The sequence below is a fragment of the Taudactylus pleione genome, unplaced genomic scaffold (assembly GCF_031769625.1).
Source record: "Taudactylus pleione unplaced genomic scaffold, aTauple2 ptg001978l, whole genome shotgun sequence".
NCBI lineage: Eukaryota > Metazoa > Chordata > Amphibia > Anura > Myobatrachidae > Taudactylus > Taudactylus pleione.
In genome coordinates, this window is record NW_028286374.1 from 55,057 (window position 1) to 78,097 (window position 23,041).

Consider the following 23,041-nt stretch of genomic DNA (forward strand, 5'->3'; position numbering starts at 1 on the left):
CTGAGCCTCCTATGCACTGTCCCAGCCTCCTATGCACTGTCCCAGCCTCCTCTGCACTGGTCCAGCCTCCTCTACACTGTTCCAGCCTCATCTGCACTGACTCAGCCTCCTCTGCACAGTTCCAGCCTCCTGTGCACTGTTCCAGCCTCCTGTGCACTGTTCCAGCCTCTTCTGCACTGTCCCAGCCTCCTATGCACTGTTCCAGCATCCTCTGCACTGACTCAGCCTCCTCTGCATTGACAGCTTCCTCTGCACTGTCCCAGCCTCCTCTGCACTTTCCCAGCCTCCTCTGCACTGTCCCAGCCTCCTCTGCACTGTTGCAGCTTCCTCTGCACTGTCGCAGCTTCCTCTGCACTGTCGCAGCTTCCTCTGCACTGTCGCAGCTTCCTCTGCACTATCTCCGCTTCCTCTGCACTGTCTACGCCTCCTCTGCACTCTCAGCCTCCTCTGCACTGTTCCAGCCTCCTCTGCACTGACTCAGCCTCCTCTGCATTGACAGCTTCCTCTGCACTGTCCCAGCCTCCTCTGCACTGTCCCAGCCTCCTCTGCACTGTCCCAGCCTCCTCTGCACTGTCGCAGCTTCCTCTGCACTCTCAGCCTCCTCTGCACTGTCCCAGCCTCCTCTGCACTGTCCCAGCCTCCTCTGCACTGTTCTAGCCTCCTCTGCACTGACTCAGCCTCCTCTGCACTGTCGCAGCTTCCTCTGCACTGTCGCAGCTTCCTCTGCATTATCTCCGCTTCCTCTGCTCTCTCAGCCTCCTCTGCACTGTCCCAGCCTCCTCTGCACTGTCCCAGCCTCCTCTGCACTGTCCCAGCCTCCTCTGCACCGTTCCAGCCTCCTCTGCACTGTCTCAGCCTCCTCTCTTCCTATTACTTTTAAGTGAAGCTTTTAGTCTTCATATTTGCCATTTTATACAGGGCCGTTTCAGAAGTTTGTTTCCTGAGCTCAGGGGTTAGTCACAGCGCATCCGAACCTGGCAGCTACTTACCGTGTCCGGCTGCACTGGGGTCTCAGTAGGTGTAGGGCAGTGGACGGCGAGTCCATGGCGCCCGCTGCTGCTCCCGGCACCATCTCTCTCCCTTCAGGGCAGCTGTGAGTGCAGGCAGCCGGGGCTCCCCTAGGGATGTGTGCACCGACCTGCGAGAAGATTTTAAGGTACAGGCGCGCTAAACGTGAAGTCGCTTTTGGTGCGAGAATATATCTTCTCCTTATGGGTGGGATGTACTAAACAGAATTGCATTCCCCATATGTACTAAGCACCAGAATGCGATGCACAGGTGGCGTTACCCAGTAGAAGCCTATGGGCTTCTTTTTGGGTGTCCCCCTCCAATCAGATCCTTCCCCTCTCCCCCCACGGCATGCGCAGAAGGACGCACAAGGGACGTCTGGGTGCTAAGCCTGGAAGTCCCTCTCACCGAGGGCATCTCTTATCTTACTGGGAGAGCTCTTTGTGACTGTACATACTGTACAGCGGCATACAGTCCTACCTCTCCCAAGGGACTTCCAGTAGTAAGCCGCCATGTTTCTCCTGGATTCAGTTGCCCCACAACCGGCTCTACCTAATGTTTAAGGCAAAGAGACTGGTTTACTCCTAATCCTATAATAAATATCGTCCTAGTACAGTATATTGATCCCTATTCTACAGCTCTGTCACACAATACTACTTTACTGTATAGGGTGCTGCTGCCATCTTGTGGTTCTTCTGCATTATAACAGTTCAAGGCTCGCACTATGCTGTCACAGCTTCTATGGCTTTTTATTCATTATTTTGCCTGTATTGTTATGTCACTAGCCAGGGCCATGAAGTAGGGATGAACATCGGAAGCCCAACATCGAATGGTTGTCGGGCTTCCGACATCAAATTCAGCGATGGCCATTAGTCATCGCACGGCCTGTATTCTCCCTCAATACAGTAACAGTGTTATTGTGACACCCTAGTGTGGTGGGTGCTCTCTGAGAAGTACCCAATATCTTCTGGGCTTTCTACACTCACAGCAGAGAGACAGGAGGCCCCAATCCCATCAAAGTGATACAGCCAGTACAATGAGATCTAGTTTATTAAGCTGGAACTCCTCACTGTTCAGGAACTGGTTATACTCAAATCACCGATAAAAATGTATGCACAAAAGTACATTATCATTACATCATGTAACGCTGCAAATTATATTCTTCTGTTATAACAATCAATTTACTACAAGGGGGGGCCCGCACTGCACACCCTGCACCCATAATATTACTTACCTCTCCGGAGTCCCACATCGGCAAGGGTCCGGCGATGTTAAAACGACTGGAAAATGGAAATTCCCGTCGTTTGTGCATGTGCAGTACAGGGAAAATGGCCGCCGTAGCCATTTTCCCAGTGACCAGCGCATACTCTATAGACTCTGGGCACACTCTAGTGCCCAGAGTCTATAACTCCTAAGTCCCCCCCCCTGGGAACCCTAAACCTAACCCTCCCTCCCGCGGCTATCCGCGCTTGGGGCCCGGCGTCCCTTCGATCGAGATGCTGGGCGTCGGGCTCCCGGCGTATGTCTAATGATAGGTGTCGGCATATCGACTGACACAGTCTGTGGTTGTAAAATGACAGTTGGGAGCTGATTGGCTGGTACGTTATCTTATTTCACTTTGTCTCCTATCACTGCTTAGTAAATAGACCCCTTACACTCTCATCCAGATGTTTCCTATTTTGAAAATACAACTTGATTAGTGTATTAGTGTATTAGTGAATTAGTGAATTAGTGTATTAGTGAATTAGTGTATTAGTGTATTAGTGTATTAATGTATTAGTGAATTAGTGAATTAGTGAATTAGTGCAATAGTGTAATAGTGCAATAGTGCAATAGTGCAATAGTGTATTAGTGTATTAGTGTATTAGTGTAATAGTGTATTAGTGCATTAGTGTATTAGTGTATTAGTGCATTAGTGCATTAGTGTATTAGTGCATTAGTGTATTAGTGTAATAGTGTATTAGTGTATTAGTGTGAGAGTTTTATGCTAAACTCTCACATTTTCTAAACTCTCACCCTATTACATTTGGCCCCAAATGTCTGACTATGGCACATGTTTAAATCCTTTGCAGGATGTGCACTGTTGTGTGTGTTTTAATACAGAGAATAATGGACACTTTTATGTTGTTCTAATATTAATTATATGTGTAAGAGCATAGACTAAGCAGTGGGAGGAGTCAGGAATAGGAAGGGGAGGAGTCTGTGACAGGAACCAGATGCTGACACCTACGGGTCAATCCTATTAGGTGCGAAGGGTGCGTTGTGCCAGAAAAAATCCAGAAAAACAAAATCACAAGAGCATCCTATTTTAAAGTCTTCATTGAGACCAAGAGGTGCCAAACAATTCAATTTATAAATCCATTGTAGCTCCCGTTGGAGTAATATATTCTCACACTCCCCACCTCTCCTTAGGGGAGGGATATGATCCAATATGAAACATTTCAGTTGACTCACAGGGCGCGATTCTATTCAACGCGATGTAATTAGCGCCGGGAGTCAGCTCCCGAGCTATTCAATACACCGCGCTGACAAGTCCGACTAATGATTTCTTCTCTCATCCCTCCGGGGATGAGAGAAGAAATCCGACAAAAATCCCAGCGCGAGGCTGTTTTCTGCCCTTCGCGCCTGGAAAACAGCCTCGCGCCGGGAAGTTAGGTCAGGGAATGCCCGTTATCGCGCCTAAACACCCTGTTTAAGACACGAGAATGAGCCTTTCCTGACCTAACATCGCAATGAATTTAATAGCTCCGGGAGCTATCTCCCAGCGCTATTTACATCGCGTTGAATAGAATCGTGCCCACAGTGTGTCTTTTTTCAAAGAAATGTCTACCACTGCTCACTGATTTCCCTGTTTGAGCTTCTCTTTCCTGTACCACTAAAGGTGCATACACACGTAACGATTTTAGTAACCAACGATTTTCGTTAACGATTTTCATTCAGAATTTCCCTTGAAAAAGCTAACTAAAATCGTTTACAAAAATCATTGGTTACTAAATTAATGAACGATTTTGTCAACGATTTTCATGAACGATGAATATATATATATATTAGTATGTATCATAATCAGTCCCTATGTGGTACCCCAAACTTGTACTTTGCATTAATTAGAGTGTTTTGTTAGACGGTGTCTCAACACTTACCAGATCTTGGTTCTCATTCTCGGTGTAGAGAGGTAAGGAGGAGATACAGGCACAGATGGTCACCAGTTTAGTTTCAAATAAAAGTTAGAATTTATTAATCAGGCAATTTCGCACAATGAGAAAAACTCAGAAAATATCAATCTCCAATCAGTACATTTACTAGTAAATACACTGTGAATAACGAGGTTTTATTTAGCTGGAACATTTGAATGGCTGAGGACTCGTTTCAACGATGAGAACAGCAAAGTAGAGATACTGGGGGAAGTCAAGTGGGTTAACACAACAAGCTCATATAATTAAACGTATATCATACGCTACTATAAGCAGGAATGAATGTATGAGAACAATATATATTCTAGATTCACAAAACACTTCTCTAAGTATTCTCAGAACTCTAATTTCCTATCTACCTAAATACAGATAAATTACTGCCAGAAATATAGTCCAGCGTGTTCGGTAGAGGTGGTGCACGTTGGTTGTATAAGCATTGGCTGAAGGTATGCTGCAGACTGTTGCCCGGGTTAATTTAAATGAAGGATACATCCAGTTTCTTCTATTGGAGGTAATCCTAGATGTTACAGTGAATACTGACTTAGCAAACTTTTTCCTGCCTGCAGTGATGCGATAGCTGCTTAATAGCTTTACTTATACTGCTTCTTTCAATGGCTTTACTAAGGAGTCTGTCATACTTTGTGCTGTCTGTTTTCACCTGCCTGCATTTGTCCTAAACTGTAGCAGAAAGTCCTTTACAGGCTAATATAGTATACAGGGACACTGTAATAAGGTGAGCAGTGTAATCAAAGTCTGACCCGCACTCTGGGCCTGATTCAGAGCCGGACGCTCTGACAGAGCGCTCGCTCTGAATCAGGGCCAGGCATTTTTTTTTTCAGAACTGCCTCCTGGCCGCTCGCGAGCGGCCGGGAAGATGGTCGCGATGGTCAAGACCATCGCGACCATCGGGCTTGCGACGAGACCCTTGTGGTAGGGTCTCGTTGCCGCAAGCCCCAGAGAGCTTTCGGCTCTAACAGAAGGGGGTGAGCTGTCACTCAACATCGACAGCACGCCCCCTTTGGTACGAGACCCGGAGAGACTGATTGCCTGTCACTATCCGGGTCTCGTGCATGCGCACTGGCCCACCATCGACCCGGTTTCGAGCGCACAGCACAGAATGTTCAGGCTTGCTGAACATTCTGTCATTAACTGGTTAAGTTTTATTGCTTTCTGTCCCTACAGCTGTTCTGTGGGAGTGTGCAGGTGATACTGAATAGAGCCTCTCTGTCCTTAACACAGCTGCTGATAAGGGATTGATTAGAGCTGTCAGCTGAAGTGTAGGGCCCAGTCTGTCAGTGACAGAGTTATCTTCTTTCCTCGGAGAGCCTGCCTCAAGCTCTGCACTCACTGGGGGAAGGTCCATTCCTCGGGCTGGTGCCCACTGCCTGCCTCATGGGGAGGAGGGACTGTCAGCTCCGTCTGTCACAGTCTCCTGCTACCTCTGAGCCGGAGCTGCTGCTTGCTGGTCTCCTCAGGAGCGCAGGTAAACAGCGCTGCGCTGCCTCCGCAGATGGTTACCTCACACAGTCCTCCTGACCGTTGGGGAGAGCGGCTCTTTTATAGACCTCATCTCTCTCCCTGCACGTGCCAGCTCCCTTCCCGCCAGGCCCACGCGCTTCTCTCTGTCCTCTCCAGTGTCCTCCAGCTATCTTACTTTCAGCAGCAGCACTTAACCCTGTCACTGCTGCAGGGTCTGTACACACAGTTCCTGACCCCTAATAGGCATTTGAAAGGGTGAGCTCCCTGTTACCATGTTGGGAATTCAGAACCCCCCACTCAGTCTTATAGGAAAATCAGCATATAATTGTAATACACTTTTTTTAAAACACATCTAAGAACATTTTTTTATATAATCCACTCGCACTGGGGTATTACACCTATACATAGTATGTATCATAATCAAGCCTATATATATATATATATATATATATATATAATGGCACGGGCGTGCCCTTATATTAAGGCTGCATCTAAAAAATTGCAATTCTCCCATAGAGAATTCCAGAGGGGGGGGCAGGGTGTTTAAGGGGCTACACCTCAAAAGCTATTGGAGGTACCGAGCTGAAATTTGGTACAGGCGGGTAGAGCTGTCGCTCGGTGCTACATGCCAAATATCAGGGTGATGGAGATTTATATTACTCCCAAATCCTCAACTGTCACTTTTTTCTGACACTCACTTAGGACCACTTTGCTGCTGTTCTCTATGGGTTTTTTTGGGAAGGCCTAACTCAGGATAGGGGGTGAATTTAGACTTGGGGTTTGTTTTATTAGGTAGCTATTGTTCCAGGGTAGGGCATTTTGGGGGTTAGGTAGTTGAGAAAGTTACAGTTTTTAAACTTACTTTACAATTGCGCCATTATAGAGATATGAATCAACTTGTTGCGCAGCCTCAGTAGGAGCCTCCAGCAGGTTGTACTCACTGTGGCTTCACCAAGATGGCTGCCTTTTGCAGGCCTTAGCGGTGGGGTGACCCGGTAATGGCAGCAGGTGGAATCATTGGCGGGCATCAGTGACGGCGGTGGAGTGGGCTGCGGGATCCGGGGTCTGTGCGAGTGTTGGCAGCAGGCCTGTATCCGAGAGGATCCAGTCCCTGCCAGCCGTTCTGCAGAGTTCTGCAGCAGAGCCCATTTCAAAAATGGCACCTCAGCACAATTTTTGAAATTCAAAGATGTCATCGCCCGGCCCCTTCGGCTGGCTAATATAAGCCAGCACGAGGCAGTGGCATGGCAGTCCGGCGGCAGAGAGGGAGCTGTCAAGATCTCCCAAAGAAAGACGATGCTGGAAGTCCTAGTGGGTGGCTACCATACAAAATAGCTGACACAGGCTGCTGCCCACTAGGTGACAATGACACCAGCAGCCGTAGGGAGGTGGCAGCTGCATAATAGAGGTAATTTCCTGCACCCCCTAGGTCAGTGTTGGCTAACCTTGACACTCCAGCTATTATGGAACTACATAACCCAGCATGCACTGCTACAGTTTTGCTATTAGGGCATGCTAAAACTGTGGCAGGGCATGCTGGGATATATAGTTCCACAACAGCTGGAGTGTCAAGGTTAGCCAACACTGCCCTAGGTGAAGATGCCGAAGCCCTGGCAAATTGGCGCCCACCATGAAAAAAGCCAATCCCCTGGTGGGCTACCGCCCGCCAGGCAGAGACGACGAAGTCCTGGGGTGGTGGCAGCCATGAAAAAGAGCTCAAAGGCCGCCGCTCCCCAGACGAATATGCTGGAGCCCTGGTGGGTTGTGCCCGCCAGATGAAGATGCCAAAGCCCTAGCGGGTTGGCACCCAACAAGATGACAAAGTCCTGGGGTGGCGGCAGCCACGGAAAAAAATAATTTAAAGGTTGCCACCCCCCAGCCAAAGCGTCAACCCTGACTGCTAGTCAGCCCAGGCCGGGATCCTGGGGGAGCTGGGGACCCCCCAATAAAGGCATCCCCTCTCCATGGCACGTGAGGCTGATGGCTGTGGCTATCCCCGGCACCCCTGGGCGTGGGTACTGGGCTGATTGTGTAATGTGGTGCATTTCAAATACAGGGGCCTATTCATCATATCTAAATTTCTCTGGAGGTACTTAGGGTTAGAGCTGGCATGGAGTTCTACCTAATTACCGGGGGATCCATCATTCCTCCTTCCCATAACTATCTATTCCCAAAGGCTGTCATTTTTGCGATGACAGCATTTCGGGAAACGGATTCTTTTCCCTGCCTATACCTACCTTACCCCAGCTGTAATCAGTGCCCCACCTTACCCCAGCTGTAATCAGTGCCCCACCTTACCTCAGCTGTACTCAGCGCTCTACCTTACCGCAGCTGTAATCAGTGCTCTACCTTACCGCAGCTGTAATCAGTGCTCTACCTTACCTCAGCTGTACTCAGTGCTCTACGTTACCGCAGCTGTAATCAGCGCTCTACCTTACCGCAGCTGTAATCAATGCTCTACCTTACCCCAGCTGTAATCAGCGCTCTACCTTACCCCAGCTGTAATCAGTGCTCTACCTTACCGCAGCTGTAATCAGCGCTCTACCTTACCCCAGCTGTAATCAGCGCTCTGCCTTACCGCAGCTGTAATCAGCGCTCTACCTTACCTCAGCTGTATCAGCGCTCTACCTTACCCCAGCTGTAATCAGTGCTCTACCTTACCGCAGCTGTAATCAGTGCTCTACCTTACCCCAGCTGTAATCAGTGCTCTACCATACCGCAGCTGTAATCAGTGCTCTACCTTACCCCAGCTGTAATCAGTGCTCTACCTTACCCCAGCTGTAATCAGCACCCCACCTTACCCCAGCTGTAATCAGCGCCCCACCTTACCCCAGTGTAATCAGCGCTCTACCTTACCGCAGCTGTAATCAGCGCTCTACCTTACCGCAGCTGTAATCAGCGCTCTACCTTACCGCAGCTGTAATCAGCGCTCTACCTTACCTCAGCTGTACTCAGCGCTCTACCTTACCGCAGCTGTACTCAGCGCTCTACCTTACCGCAGCTGTACTCAGCGCTCTACCTTAGCCCAGCTGTACTCAGCGCTCTACCTTACCGCAGCTGTACTCAGCGCTCTACCTTACCGCAGCTGTAATCAGCGCTCTATCGTACCGCAGCTGTAATCAGCGCTCTACCTTACCGCAGCTGTAATCAGCGCTCTACCTTACCGCAGCTGTAATCAGCGCTCTACCTTACCCCAGCTGTAATCAGTGCTCTACCTTACCCCAGCTGTAATCAGTGCTCTACCTTACCCCAGCTGTAATCAGTGCTCTACCTTACCCCAGCTGTAATCAGTGCTCTACCTTACCGCAGCTGTAATCAGTGCTGTGCATGTGAAGCAATACCTACAGCTGCAGTAATTTTGTGTCTCCCCCCTGTCCTGCACTTACCTGCCTGCTGCAGCATCTCCAGCTCTGGTGGCTGCTCTTACACTGTGTTGTCCTGGCAGCACACAGGGCCTGAGTCAGACTAGGGAGTGAGATCTCTCTCTCAACTGTGAACCTGAACAAACCATGTTGCAATGCAAGGGGTGTAAATACATATATTTTTTTTTTGCATGTGGGGTAAATACTGGCTGCTTTTGCATGTAGCCCACAAATACTGCCCAGCTTTATTATTACTCTGGATCTCGCACCAAAAGGGGACGGCTGTCTATTTTGATTGACAGCTCACACTGTTTTGGAGGCGTGGCATGGGGGAGGTTTCACAAATGGGGGCGATCCCATACGAATGCCTACCATTTGTGGGCGGCCCCACTGATATCACCAGTGATGTCAGTGGGAGAGCTTCCAGCTCTATTAGAGCCAGAAGCTCTCTGGGGCTTGCGGCCACGAGACCCTGCCACAAGGGTCTCGTCGCAAGCCAGATGGTCTTGACCATCGTGACAATCATCCTGGCAGCTCGCAATAGCTGTGGGTGGTCATGGGGGCCGCACAAAAACAAAACAAAAACTACCCTGATTCAGAGCGAGCGCTCTTTCAGAGCGTCCGGATCTGAATCAGGGCCACTATACCCAACTCTGCATCAGGCCCATAGTATAGTTTAGAAAAAGCGCTTGTTTTTTTTTTTTCTTCTAAACTTTGTGTTCTACTGGGAGAACAGCGTCAGAGCAGCCACTGGAGCCAGAGGATGGACCAGAGCACCAGAAGAAGACGCCGGGGGACCTGCCCATGCTGATAAGTTTTACCTGCTATTCGCCTCTCTCACAGCACTGGATAGTAACTCGATCTAATTCCGAAAATACATAATTGTTGGAATTTAATAAATACCATAATTTACATATCCCCATACTAATGTACCCATACTAATGTACCCATACTAATGTACTAATGTACCTATACTAATGTACCCATACTAATTTACAAATGTACCCATACAAATGTACCTATACTAATGTACTAATGTACCCATACTAATGTACCCATACTAATGTACTAATGTACCCATACTAATGTACTCATACTAATATACTAATGTACTAATATACCCATACTAATGTACTAATGTACCCATACTAATGTACCCATACTAATGTATCCATACTAATGTACCCATACTAATGTACTAATGTACCCATACTAATGTACTCATACTAATATACTAATGTACCCATACTAATATACTAATGTATCCATACTAATGTACCCATACTAATGTACTAATGTACCCATACTAATGTACTCATACTAATATACTAATGTACCCATACTAATATACTAATGTATCCATACTAATGTACCCATACTAATGTACTAATGTACCCATACTAATGTACTCATACTAATATACTAATGTACTAATGTACCCATACTAATGTACTAATGTACCTATACTAATGTACCCATACTAATGTACCCATACTAATATACTAATGTACCTATACTAATGTACCCATACTAATGTACCCATACTAATGTACTAATGTACCTATACTAATATACCCATACTAATGTACTAATATACCCATACTAATGTATCCATACTAATGTACCTATACTAATGTACTAATGTACCCATACTAATGTACCCATACTAATGTACTAATGTACCCATACTAATATACTAATGTACCCATGCTAAAGTACTAATGTACCCATACTAATGTACTAATGTACCTATACTAATGTACCCATACTAATGTACTAATGTACCTATACTAATATACCCATACTAATGTACTAATGTACCCATACTAATATACTAATGTACCCATGCTAAAGTACTAATGTACCTATACTAATGTACCCATACTAATGTACCCATACTAATGTACCTATACTAATATACCCATACTAATGTACTAATGTACCCATACTAATGTACTCATACTAATGTACTCATACTAATGTACTAATATACCCATACTAAAGTACTAATGTACCCATACTAATGTACCCATACTAGTGTACTAATGTACCCATACTAATGTACTAATGTACCCATACTAATGTACTAATGTACCCATACAAATGTACCTATACTAATGTACTAATATACCCATACTAATGTACTAATGTACCCATACTAATGTACTAATATACCCATACTAATGTACTAATGTACCCATACTAATTTACTAATGTACCCATACAAATGTACCTATACTAATGTACTAATATACCCATACTAATGTACTAATGTACCCATACTAATGTACTAATGTACTAATATACCCATACTAATGTACTAATGTACCCATACTAATGTATCCATACTAATGTACCCATACTAATGTACTAATGTACCCATACTAATGTACTCATACTAATATACTAATGTACCCATACTAATATACTAATGTATCCATACTAATGTACCCATACTAATGTACTAATGTACCCATACTAATGTACTCATACTAATATACTAATGTACTAATGTACCCATACTAATGTACCTATACTAATGTACCCATACTAATGTACCCATACTAATATACTAATGTACCCATACTAATGTACCTATACTAATGTACCCAAACTAATGTACCCATACTAATATACTAATGTACATATACTAATAAATATACCCATACTAATGTACTAATATACCCATACTAATGTATCCATACTAATGTACCTATACTAATGTACTAATGTACCCATACTAATGTACCCATACTAATGTACTAATGTACCCATACTAATATACTAATGTACCCATACTAAAGTACTAATGTACCCACACTAATGTACTAATGTACCTATACTAATGTACTAATATACCTATACTAATGTACCCATACTAATGTACCCATACTAATGTACCTATACTAATATACCCATACTAATGTACTAATGTACCCATACTAATGTACCCATACTAATGTACTCATACTAATGTACTCATACTAATGTACTAATATACCCATACTAAAGTACTAATGTACCCATACTAATGTACTAATATACCCGTACTAATGTACCCATACTAATGTACCCATACTAATGTACTAATGTACCCATACTAAAGTACTAATGTACCCATACTAAAGTACTAATGTACCCATACTAATGTACTAATGTACCTATACTAATGTACTAATGTACCCATACTAAAGTACTAATGTACCTATACTAATGTACTAATATACCCATACTAATGTACTAATGTACCTATACTAATGTACTAATGTACTAATGTACCCATACTAATGTACTAATGTACTAATGTACCCATACTAATGTACTAATGTACTAATGTATCCATACTAATGTACTCATACTAATATACTAATGTACTAATGTACTAATGTACCCATACTAATGTACTAATGTACCTATACTAATGTACCCATACTAATGTACCCATACTAATATACTAATGTACCCATACTAATGTACCCATACTAATGTACCCATACTAATGTACTAATGTACCTATACTAATGTACCCATACTAATGTACCCATACTAATGTACTCATACTAAGGTACTAATATACCCATACTAATGTATCCATACTAATGTACCTATACTAATGTACTAATGTACCCATACTAATGTACTAATGTACCCATACTAATATACTAATGTACCCATACTAATGTACTAATGTACCTATACTAATGTACTAATGTACCTATACTAATGTACTAATGTACCCATACTAATGTACTAATGTACTAATGTACCCATACTAATGTACTAATGTACCCATACTAATTTACTAATACTAATGTACTAATGTACCCATACTAATGTACCCATACTAATGTACTAATGTACCCATACTAATGTACCCATACTAATGTACTAATGTACTCATACTAATGTACCCATACTAATGTACTAATGTACCCATACTAATGTACTCATACTAATGTACCCATACTAATGTACTAATGTACCCATACTAATGTACTAATGTACTAATGTACCCATACTAATGTACTAATGTACTCGTACTAATGTACTAATGTACCCATACTAATGTACTAATGTACCCATACTAATGTACTAATGTACTAATGTCCCCATACTAATGTACTAATGTACCCATACTAATGTACCCATACTAATGTACTAATGTCCCCTTACTAATGTCCCCATACTAATGTACTAATGTACCCATAGTAATGTACCTATACTAATGTACTAATGTCCCCATACTAATGTACTAATGTCCCCATACTAATGAACTAATGTACTAATGTACCCATACTAATGCACTAATGTACCCATACTAATGTACTAATGTACTAATATACCCATACTAATGTACCCATTCTAATATACCTATACTAATGTAATAATGTACCCATACTAATGTACTAATGTACCCATACTAATGTAGCCATACTAATGTACTAATATACCCATACTAATGTACTAATGTACCCATACTAATGTACCTATACTAATGTACTAATGTCCCCATACTAATGTACCCATACTAATGTACCTATACTAATGTACTAATGTCCCCATACTAATGTGCTAATGTACCCTTAGTAATGTCCCCATACTAATGTACTAATGTCCCCATACTAATGTACTAATGTCCCCATACTAATGTACTAATGTACCCATACTAATGTACCCATAGTAATGTACTAATGTACCCATACTAAGGTCCCCATACTAATGTACTAATGTACCCATACTAATGTACTAATGTACCCATACTAATGTTCTAATGTCCCCATACTAATGTACTAATGTACCCATACTAATGTACAAATGTACCCATACTAATGTACTAATATACCTGTACTAATGTACCCATACTAATGTACTAATGTCCCCATACTAATGTACTAATATACTAATGTACTAATATTCCCATACTAATGTACCCATACTAATGTACCCATACTAATGTACTAATATTCCCATACTAATGTACTAATGTACCTATACTAGGGGTGTGCACCGGACACTTTTCGTGTTTTGTGTTTTGGTTTTGGATCTGGATCTTTCTTCGTGTTTTGGATCTGGATTGGTTTTGCCAAAACCACCCTTCCGTGTTTTGGGTTCTGGGTTTTGTGTTTTGGATCTGGATTTTTTCTTAAAAAATAAAAAAAACCCGCTAAAATCACATAAATGGGCCTTTTTTTGTTCCTACGCTATTAATAACCCCAATAACATTAATTTCCACTCATTTCCACTCTATTCTGAACACCTCACAATATTGTTTTTAGGCCAAAAGGTTGTACCGAGGAAGCTGGATGACTATGCTAAGCGACACAAGGGGGCGGCACAAACACGTGGCCCATCTAGGAGTGGCACTGCAGTGGCAGACAGGAAGCCAATCAGCGTTATGGTGCCCATTTGCATGTAGCACGAACCCGGGAGATCCGTGCTACATGCATCTGTGTGATTGGCACAGAGCAATGACAGGTCCGTGAGACCCGTCTGTGCTGCTGTGGTAAAAAAAAAAAAAAAAACCTGTGTAAGAAAAGAAAAAAATGGCGTGCACCCCCCCAAAAAAGAGCAACCAGCCCCGGGCATTAGTGACCCAGTGCTGGGTGTGCTTAAATACAGGGGACAAACAACGTAGGGGTCCCCTGTACTTAAGCACAACCAGCACCGGGCTAGTCAGAACCAGCACTGGTTGCCAAAATACGGGGGACAAACGACGTAGGGGTCCCCTGTATTCTGCGCAACCAGCTCTGGGCTCTGATCCGGTCCTGGTTCTGGAAATATAGGGGACAAAAAATGAGTAGGGTTCCCCTGTATGTTCCAGAACCAGCACTGGACTTTTTCTAGCGGGGGGCTGATGCCACAGCCAGGGGAGCCCTTTCACCGGGCCCCCCAGCCGCAGCATCAACCCTGACCGCTAGTCAGCCCAGGCCGGGGATCCCTGGAGAGCTGGGGACCCCCCCAATAAAGGGGTCACCCTCTCCAGGGCACCCCAGGCCCAGGCTGATAGCCCGGGGCTATCCCCGCCACCCCTGGTGGCGGTGGGTGGCGGGTTGATTGTGTGGTGTGGTGTAAATAAAGAATATCAAACATTGTCTTTACAAGTAGAACTGCAAGTCCCAGCTAGCCTGCCCCGCATGCTGGTACTTGGAGAACCACAAGTACCAGCATGCAGGGCATTAAGGGCCCACTAGTACCTGTAGTTCACCTGTAAAAAAAATGTTTAAAAAAACACAGGACACACACACCGTGACAGTATAAGTTTATTAAACATACATACACACACACACATGTACACATACTCACCTATGTAACCTGTAGCATCGGTCCACTTGTCCGGTAAAGTATCCCTAGGGGACCTGTGAAAAAAAACATACTCACCATCTCCTATGCGAGGTTCTGTCCTCTTCGTTCCAAAGTAGGCATCCCCGGACTTGGCAAAAAAAAAAAAACGAAAACGCGATCCACGAACTTAGTACCGTTCTATAGAACGGTACTTCCCGAATGAGAGCTTAGCGGCGGGGTATCACCATGGAAACCCCGCTGCTAAGCGTTCATTGGCTGAGAGAGGTCATCTCCCGTCTCTCAGCCAATGAACGGCTCCCTCCATTGTAGTCAATGGTGGGAACCGCAGGGTAAACTTTAATAACCTTGCGGCTCCCAGCATTGACTACAATGGAGGGAGCCGTTCATTGGCTGAGAGAGACGGGAGATGGCCTCTCTCAGCCAATGAACGCTTAGCAGCGGGGTTTCCATGGTGATACCCCGCCGCTAAGCTCTCATTCGGGAAGTACCGTTCTATAGAACGGTACTAAGTTCGTGGATCGCGTTTTCGTTTTTTTTTTTTTGCCAAGTCCGGGGATGCCTACTTTGGAACGAAGAGGACAGAACCTCGCATAGGAGATGGTGAGTATGTTTTTTTTCACAGGTCCCCTATGGATACTTTACCGGACAAGTGGACCGATGCTACAGGTTACATAGGTGAGTATGTGTACATGTGTGTGTGTGTATGTATGTTTAATAAACTTATACTGTCACGGTGTGTGTGTCCTGTGTTTTTTTTAAACATTTTTTTACAGGTGAACTACAGGTACTAGTGGGCCCTTAATGCCCTGCATGCTGGTACTTGTGGTTCTCCAAGTACCAGCATGCGGGGCAGGCTTGCTGGGACTTGCAGTTCTACTTGTAAAGACAATGTTTGATATTCTTTATTTACACCACACCACACAATCAACCCGCCACCCACCGCCACCAGGGGTGGCGGGGATAGCCCCGGGCTATCAGCCTGGGCCTGGGGTGCCCTGGAGAGGGTGACCCCTTTATTGGGGGGGTCCCCAGCTCTCCAGGGATCCCCGGCCTGGGCTGACTAGCGGTCAGGGCTGATGCTGCGGCTGGGGGGCCCGGTGAAAGGGCTCCCCTGGCTGTGGCATCAGCCCCCCGCTAGAAAAAGTCCAGTGCTGGTTCTGGAACATACAGGGGAACCCTACTCATTTTTTTCCCCTGTATTTCCAGAACCAGGACCGGATCAGAGCCCAGAGCTGGTTGCGCAGAATACGGGGGACCCCTACGTCGTTTGTCCCCCGTATTTTGGCAACCAGCTCTGGTTCTGACTAGCCCGGTGCTGGTTGTGTTTAAGTACAGGGGACCCCTATGTCGTTTGTCCCCTGTATTTAAGCACACCCAGCACTGGGTCACTAATGCCCGGGGCTGGTTGCTCTTTTTTTGGGGGGGAGGACGCCATTTTTTTCTCTTTTTACACAGGTTTTTTTTTTTTATTTACCACAGCAGCACAGACGGGTCTCACGGACCCGTTAGTGCTCTGTGTCAATGACACAGATGCAAGTAGCACGGATCTCCTGGTCCGTGCGTGCATCTGTGTCATTGAAATACACAGCAGCACAGACGGGTCTCACTGACCCATCTGTGCTCTGTGTCACTGTCAATCACACAGATGCATGTAGCACGGATCTCACGAGTCCGTGCTACATGCAAATGAGCACCATAATGCTGATTGGCTGAGAGCCGTGACAGACGGCTCTGTCAGCCAATCAGCACTTTGCCCATTAAAGGCAAAGGCATTTTTTTTTAAATGGCCGCTCGAGGCAAAACCTCGAGATCCGACAGCAGATCTCGAGGTTTTACCTCGGGAGAGGGATCCGGGGCAGACAGGGAGATCCGAGCTTGGGCTCGGATCGCCCCGGATCCCCGAAGTTCGGGTGGGTTCGGTTCTCAGGGAACCGAACCCGCTCATCCCTAACCTATACTAATGTACCCATACTAATGTACCCATACTAATGTACCTATACTAATCTACTAATGTCCCCATACTAATGTACTAATGTACCCATACTAATGTACTAATGTACCCATACTAATGTAACTATACTAATATACTAATGTACTAATGTCCCCATACTAATGTACTAATGTCCCCTTACTAATGTACTAATGTCCCCATACTAATGTACTAATGTAGCCATACTAATGTACCTATACTAATGTACTAATGTCCCCATACTAATGTACTAATGTACTAATGTACCTGTACTAATGAACTAATGTACCCATACTAATGTACTAATATACCCATACTAATGTACTAATGTACTAATATACCCATACTTATGTACTAATGTACCCATACTAATGTACTACTATACCCATACTAATGTACCCATACTAATGTACTAATATACCCGTACTAATGTACCCACACTAATGTACTAATATACCCATACTAATGTACCTATAGTAATGTACTAATGTACCCATACTAATGTACCCATACTAATGTACTAATGTCCCCATACTAATGTACTAATGTACTAATGTACTAATATACCCATACTAATGTACTAATGTACTAATGTACCTGTACTAATGTACCCATACTAATGTACTGCTATACCCATACTAATGTACTAATGTACCCATACTAATGTACCTATACTAATATACTAATGTACCCATACTAATGTACCCATACTAATGTACTAAAGTACCCATACTAATTTACTAATACTAATGTACTAATGTACCCATACTAATGTACTAATGTACCCATACTAATGTACCCATACTAATGTACTAATGTACCCATACTAATGTACTCATACTAATGTACCCATACTAATGTACTAATGTCCCCATACTAATGTACTAATGTCCCCATACTAATGTACTAATGTCCCCATACTAATGTACCCATACTAATGTACCTATACTAATGTACTAATGTCCCCATACTAATGTACTAATGTCCCCATACTAATGTACTAATGTACCCATAGTAATGTACCTATACTAATGTACTAATGTCCCCATACTAATGTACCCATACTAATGTACTAATGTCCCCATACTAATGAACTAATGTACTAATGTACCCATACTAATGCACCCATACTAATGTACTAATATACCCATACTAATGTACCCATACTAATGTACCTATACTAATGTAATAATGTACCCATACTAATGTACTAATGTACCCATACTAATGTACCCATACTAATGTACCTATACTAATGTACCCATACTAATGTACTAATATACCCATACTAATGTACTAATGTACCCATACTAATATACCTATACTAATGTACTAATGTCCCCATACTAATGTACTAATATCCCCATACTAATGTACTAATGTACCCATACTAATGTACCTATACTAATGTTCTAATATACCCATACTAATGTACTAATGTACTAATGTACCTGTACTAATGTACTAATGTACCCATACTAATGTACTAATATACCCATACTAAAGTACTAATGTACTAATATACCCATACTAATGTACTAATGTACCCATACTAATGTACTACTATACCCATACTAATGTACCCATACTAATGTACTAATATACCCGTACTAATGTACCCACACTAATGTACCTATACTAATGTCCCCATACTAATGTACTAATATCCCCATACTAATGTACTAATGTACCCATACTAATGTACCTATACTAATATACTAATGTACCTATACTAATGTACTAATGTCCCCATACTAATGTACTAATGTACCCTTAGTAATGTCCCCATACTAATGTACTAATGTCCCCATACTAATGTACTAATGTACCAATACTAATGTACTAATGTCCCCACACTAATGTACTAATGTACCCATACTAATGTCCCCATACTAATGTACTAATGTACCCATACTAATGTACTAATGTACCCATACTAATGTACTAATATTCCCATACTAATGTACTAATGTACCCATACTAATGTACCCATACTAATGTAACTATACAAATGTAATAATGTCCCCATACTAATGTACTAATGTACCCATACTAATGTACTAATGTACCCATACTAATGTACCTATACTAATATACTAATGTCCCCATACTAATGTACTAATGTCCCCTTACTAATGTACTAATGTCCCCATACTAATGTACTAATGTACCCATACTAATGTACTAATGTACCTATACTAATGTACTAATGTCCCCATACTAATGTACTAATGTACTAATGTACCTATACTAATGTACTAATGTACCCATACTAATGTAATAATATACCCATACTAATGTACTAAATATACCCATACTAATGTACTAATATACCCATACTAATGTACCTATACTAATGTACTACTATACCCATACTAATGTACCCATACTAATGTACTAATATACCCGTACTAATGTACCTATACTAATGTACTAATGTCCCCATACTAATGTACTAATATCCCCATACTAATGTACTAATGTACCCATACTAATGTACCTATACTAATGTACTAATATACCCATACTAATGTACTAATGTACCCATACTAATGTACCTATACTAATGTACTAATGTACCCATACTAATGTACTAATATCCCCATACTAATGTACTAATGTACCCATACTAATGTACCTATACTAATATACTAATGTACCTATACTAATGTACTAATGTCCCCATACTAATGTACTAATGTACCCTTAGTAATGTCCCCATACTAATGTACTAATGTCCCCATACTAATGTACTAATGTACCCATACTAATGTCCCCATACTAATGTACTAATGTCCCCATACTAATGTACTAATGTCCCCATACTAATGTACTAATGTCCCCATACTAATGTACTAATGTACCCATACTAATGTACTAATATACCCGTACTAATGTACCCATACTAATGTACTAATGTACTAATGTCCCCAAACTAATGTACTAATGTACTAATGTACTAATATTCCCATACTAATGTACTAATATTCCCATACTAATGTACTAATGTACCCATACTAATGTACCTATACAAATGTACTAATGTCCCCATACTAATGTACTAATGTACCCATACTAATGTACTAATGTACCCATACTAATGTACCTATACTAATATACTAATGTCCCCATACTAATGTACTAATGTCCCTATACTAATGTACTAATGTCCCCTTACTAATGTACTAATGTCCCCATACTAATGTACTAATGTACCCATACTAATGTAACTATACTAATATACTAATGTTCCCATACTAATGTACTAATGTCCCCTTACTAATGTACTAATGTCCCCATACTAATGTACTAATGTACCTATACTAATGTACTAATGTACCCATACTAATGTACTAATATACCCATACTAATGTACTAATATACCCATACTAATGTACCCATGCTAATGTACTACTATACCCATACTAATGTACCCATACTAATGTACTAATATACCCGTACTAATGTACCTATACTAATTTACTAATGTCCCCATACTAATGTACTAATATCCCCATACTAATGTACTAATGTACCCATACTAATGTACCTATACTAATGTACTAATATACCCATACTAATGTACCCATACTAATGTACCTATACTAATGTACTAATGTCCCCATACTAATGTACTAATATCCCCATACTAATGTACTAATGTACCCATACTAATGTACCTATACTAATATACTAATGTACCTATACTAATGTACTAATGTCCCCATACTAATGTACTAATGTACCCTTAGTAATGTCCCCATACTAATGTACTAATGTACTAATGTCCCCATACTAATGTACTAATGTACCCATACTAATGTACTAATGTCCCCATACTAATGTACTAATGTACCCATACTAATGTACTAATATACCCGTACTAATGTACCCATACTAATGTACTAATGTACTAATGTCCCCATACTAATGTACTAATGTACTAATGTACTAATATTCCCATACTAATGTACTAATATTCCCATACTAATGTACTAATGTACCCATACTAATGTACTAATATTCCCATACTAATGTACCCATACTAATGTACCCATACTAATGTACCTATACTAATGTACTAATGTCCCCATACTAATGTACTAATGTACCCATACTAATGTACCCATACTAATGTACCTATACTAATATACTAATGTCCCCATACTAATGTACTAATGTCCCCTTACTAATGTACTAATGTCCCCATACTAATGTACTAATGTACCCATACTAATGTACTAATGTACCTATACTAATGTACTAATGTCCCCATACTAATGTACTAATGTACTAATGTACCTATACTAATGTACTAATGTACCCATACTAATGTACTAATATACCCATACTAATGTACCCATACTAATGTACTACTATACCCATACTAATGTACCCATACTAATGTACCTATACTAATGTACTAATGTACCCATACTAATGTACCTATACTAATATACTAATGTACCCATACTAATGTACTAATATACCCGTACTAATGTACCCACACTAAGGTACTAATATACCTATACTAATGTACCTATACTAATGTACTAATGTACCCATACTAATGTACCTATACTAATATACTAATGTACCCATACTAATGTACTAATGTCCCCATACTAATGTACTAATGTACCCATACTAATGTATCCATACTAATGTACTAATGTACCCATACTAATGTACTAATATACCCATACTAATGTACCCATACTAATGTACTACTATACCCATACTAATGTACTAATATACCCGTACTAATGTACTAATGTCCCCATACTAATGTACTAATGTACTAATATACCCATACTAATGTACTAATGTACCTGTACTAATGTACTAATGTACCCATACTAATGCACTAATGTACTAATGTACCCATACTAATGTTCTACTATACCCATACTAATGTACTAATGTACCCATACTAATGTACCCATACTAATGTACCCATACTAATGTACTAATGTACCCATACTAATGTCCCCATACTAATGTACTAATGTCCCCATACTAATGTACTAATGTACCTATACTAATATACTAATGTACTAATGTCCCCATACTAATGTACTAATGTCCCCTTACTAATGTACTAATGTACTAATATTCCCATACTAATGTACTAATGTACCCATACTAATGTACTAATATACCCATACTAATGTACTAATGTCCCCATACTAATGTACTAATGTCCCCGTACTAATGTACTAATGTCCCCATTCTAATGTACTAATGTCCCCATACTAATGTACTAATATACTAATGTACTAATGTCCCCATACTAATGTACTAATATCCCCATACTAATGTACTAATGTACCCATGCTAATGTACCTATACTAATGTACTAATATACCCATACTAATGTACTATTGTACCCATACTAATGTACCTATACTAATGTACTAATGTCCCCATACTAATGTACTAATAACCCCATACTAATGTACTAATGTACCCATACTAATGTACTAATATTCCCATACTAATGTACTAATGTACCCATACTAATGTACCTATACTAATGTACTAATGTCCCCATACTAATGTACTAATGTACCCATACTAATGTACTAATGTACCCATACTAATGTACCTATACTAATATACTAATATACCTATACTAATGTACTAATGTCCCCATACTAATGTACTAATATACCCATACTAATGTACTAATATACCCATACTAATGTACCCATACTAATGTACCCATA

The 23,041-nt window shown here is 41.8% G+C and overlaps 1 protein-coding gene across 1 annotated transcript in view; it reads left to right on the plus strand.

Annotated features, from left to right (window-relative positions):
- The first annotated feature begins 5,552 nt into the window (after positions 1-5,552).
- HPX (hemopexin) overlaps positions 5,553-23,041 on the plus strand; it is a 114,428-nt gene continuing 96,939 nt past the window's right edge. Inside the window, exon 1 of the mRNA XM_088465366.1 lies at positions 5,553-5,682. The gene's annotated coding sequence lies outside the window, so the exon portion shown is untranslated. The remainder of the gene's footprint in view (positions 5,683-23,041) is intronic.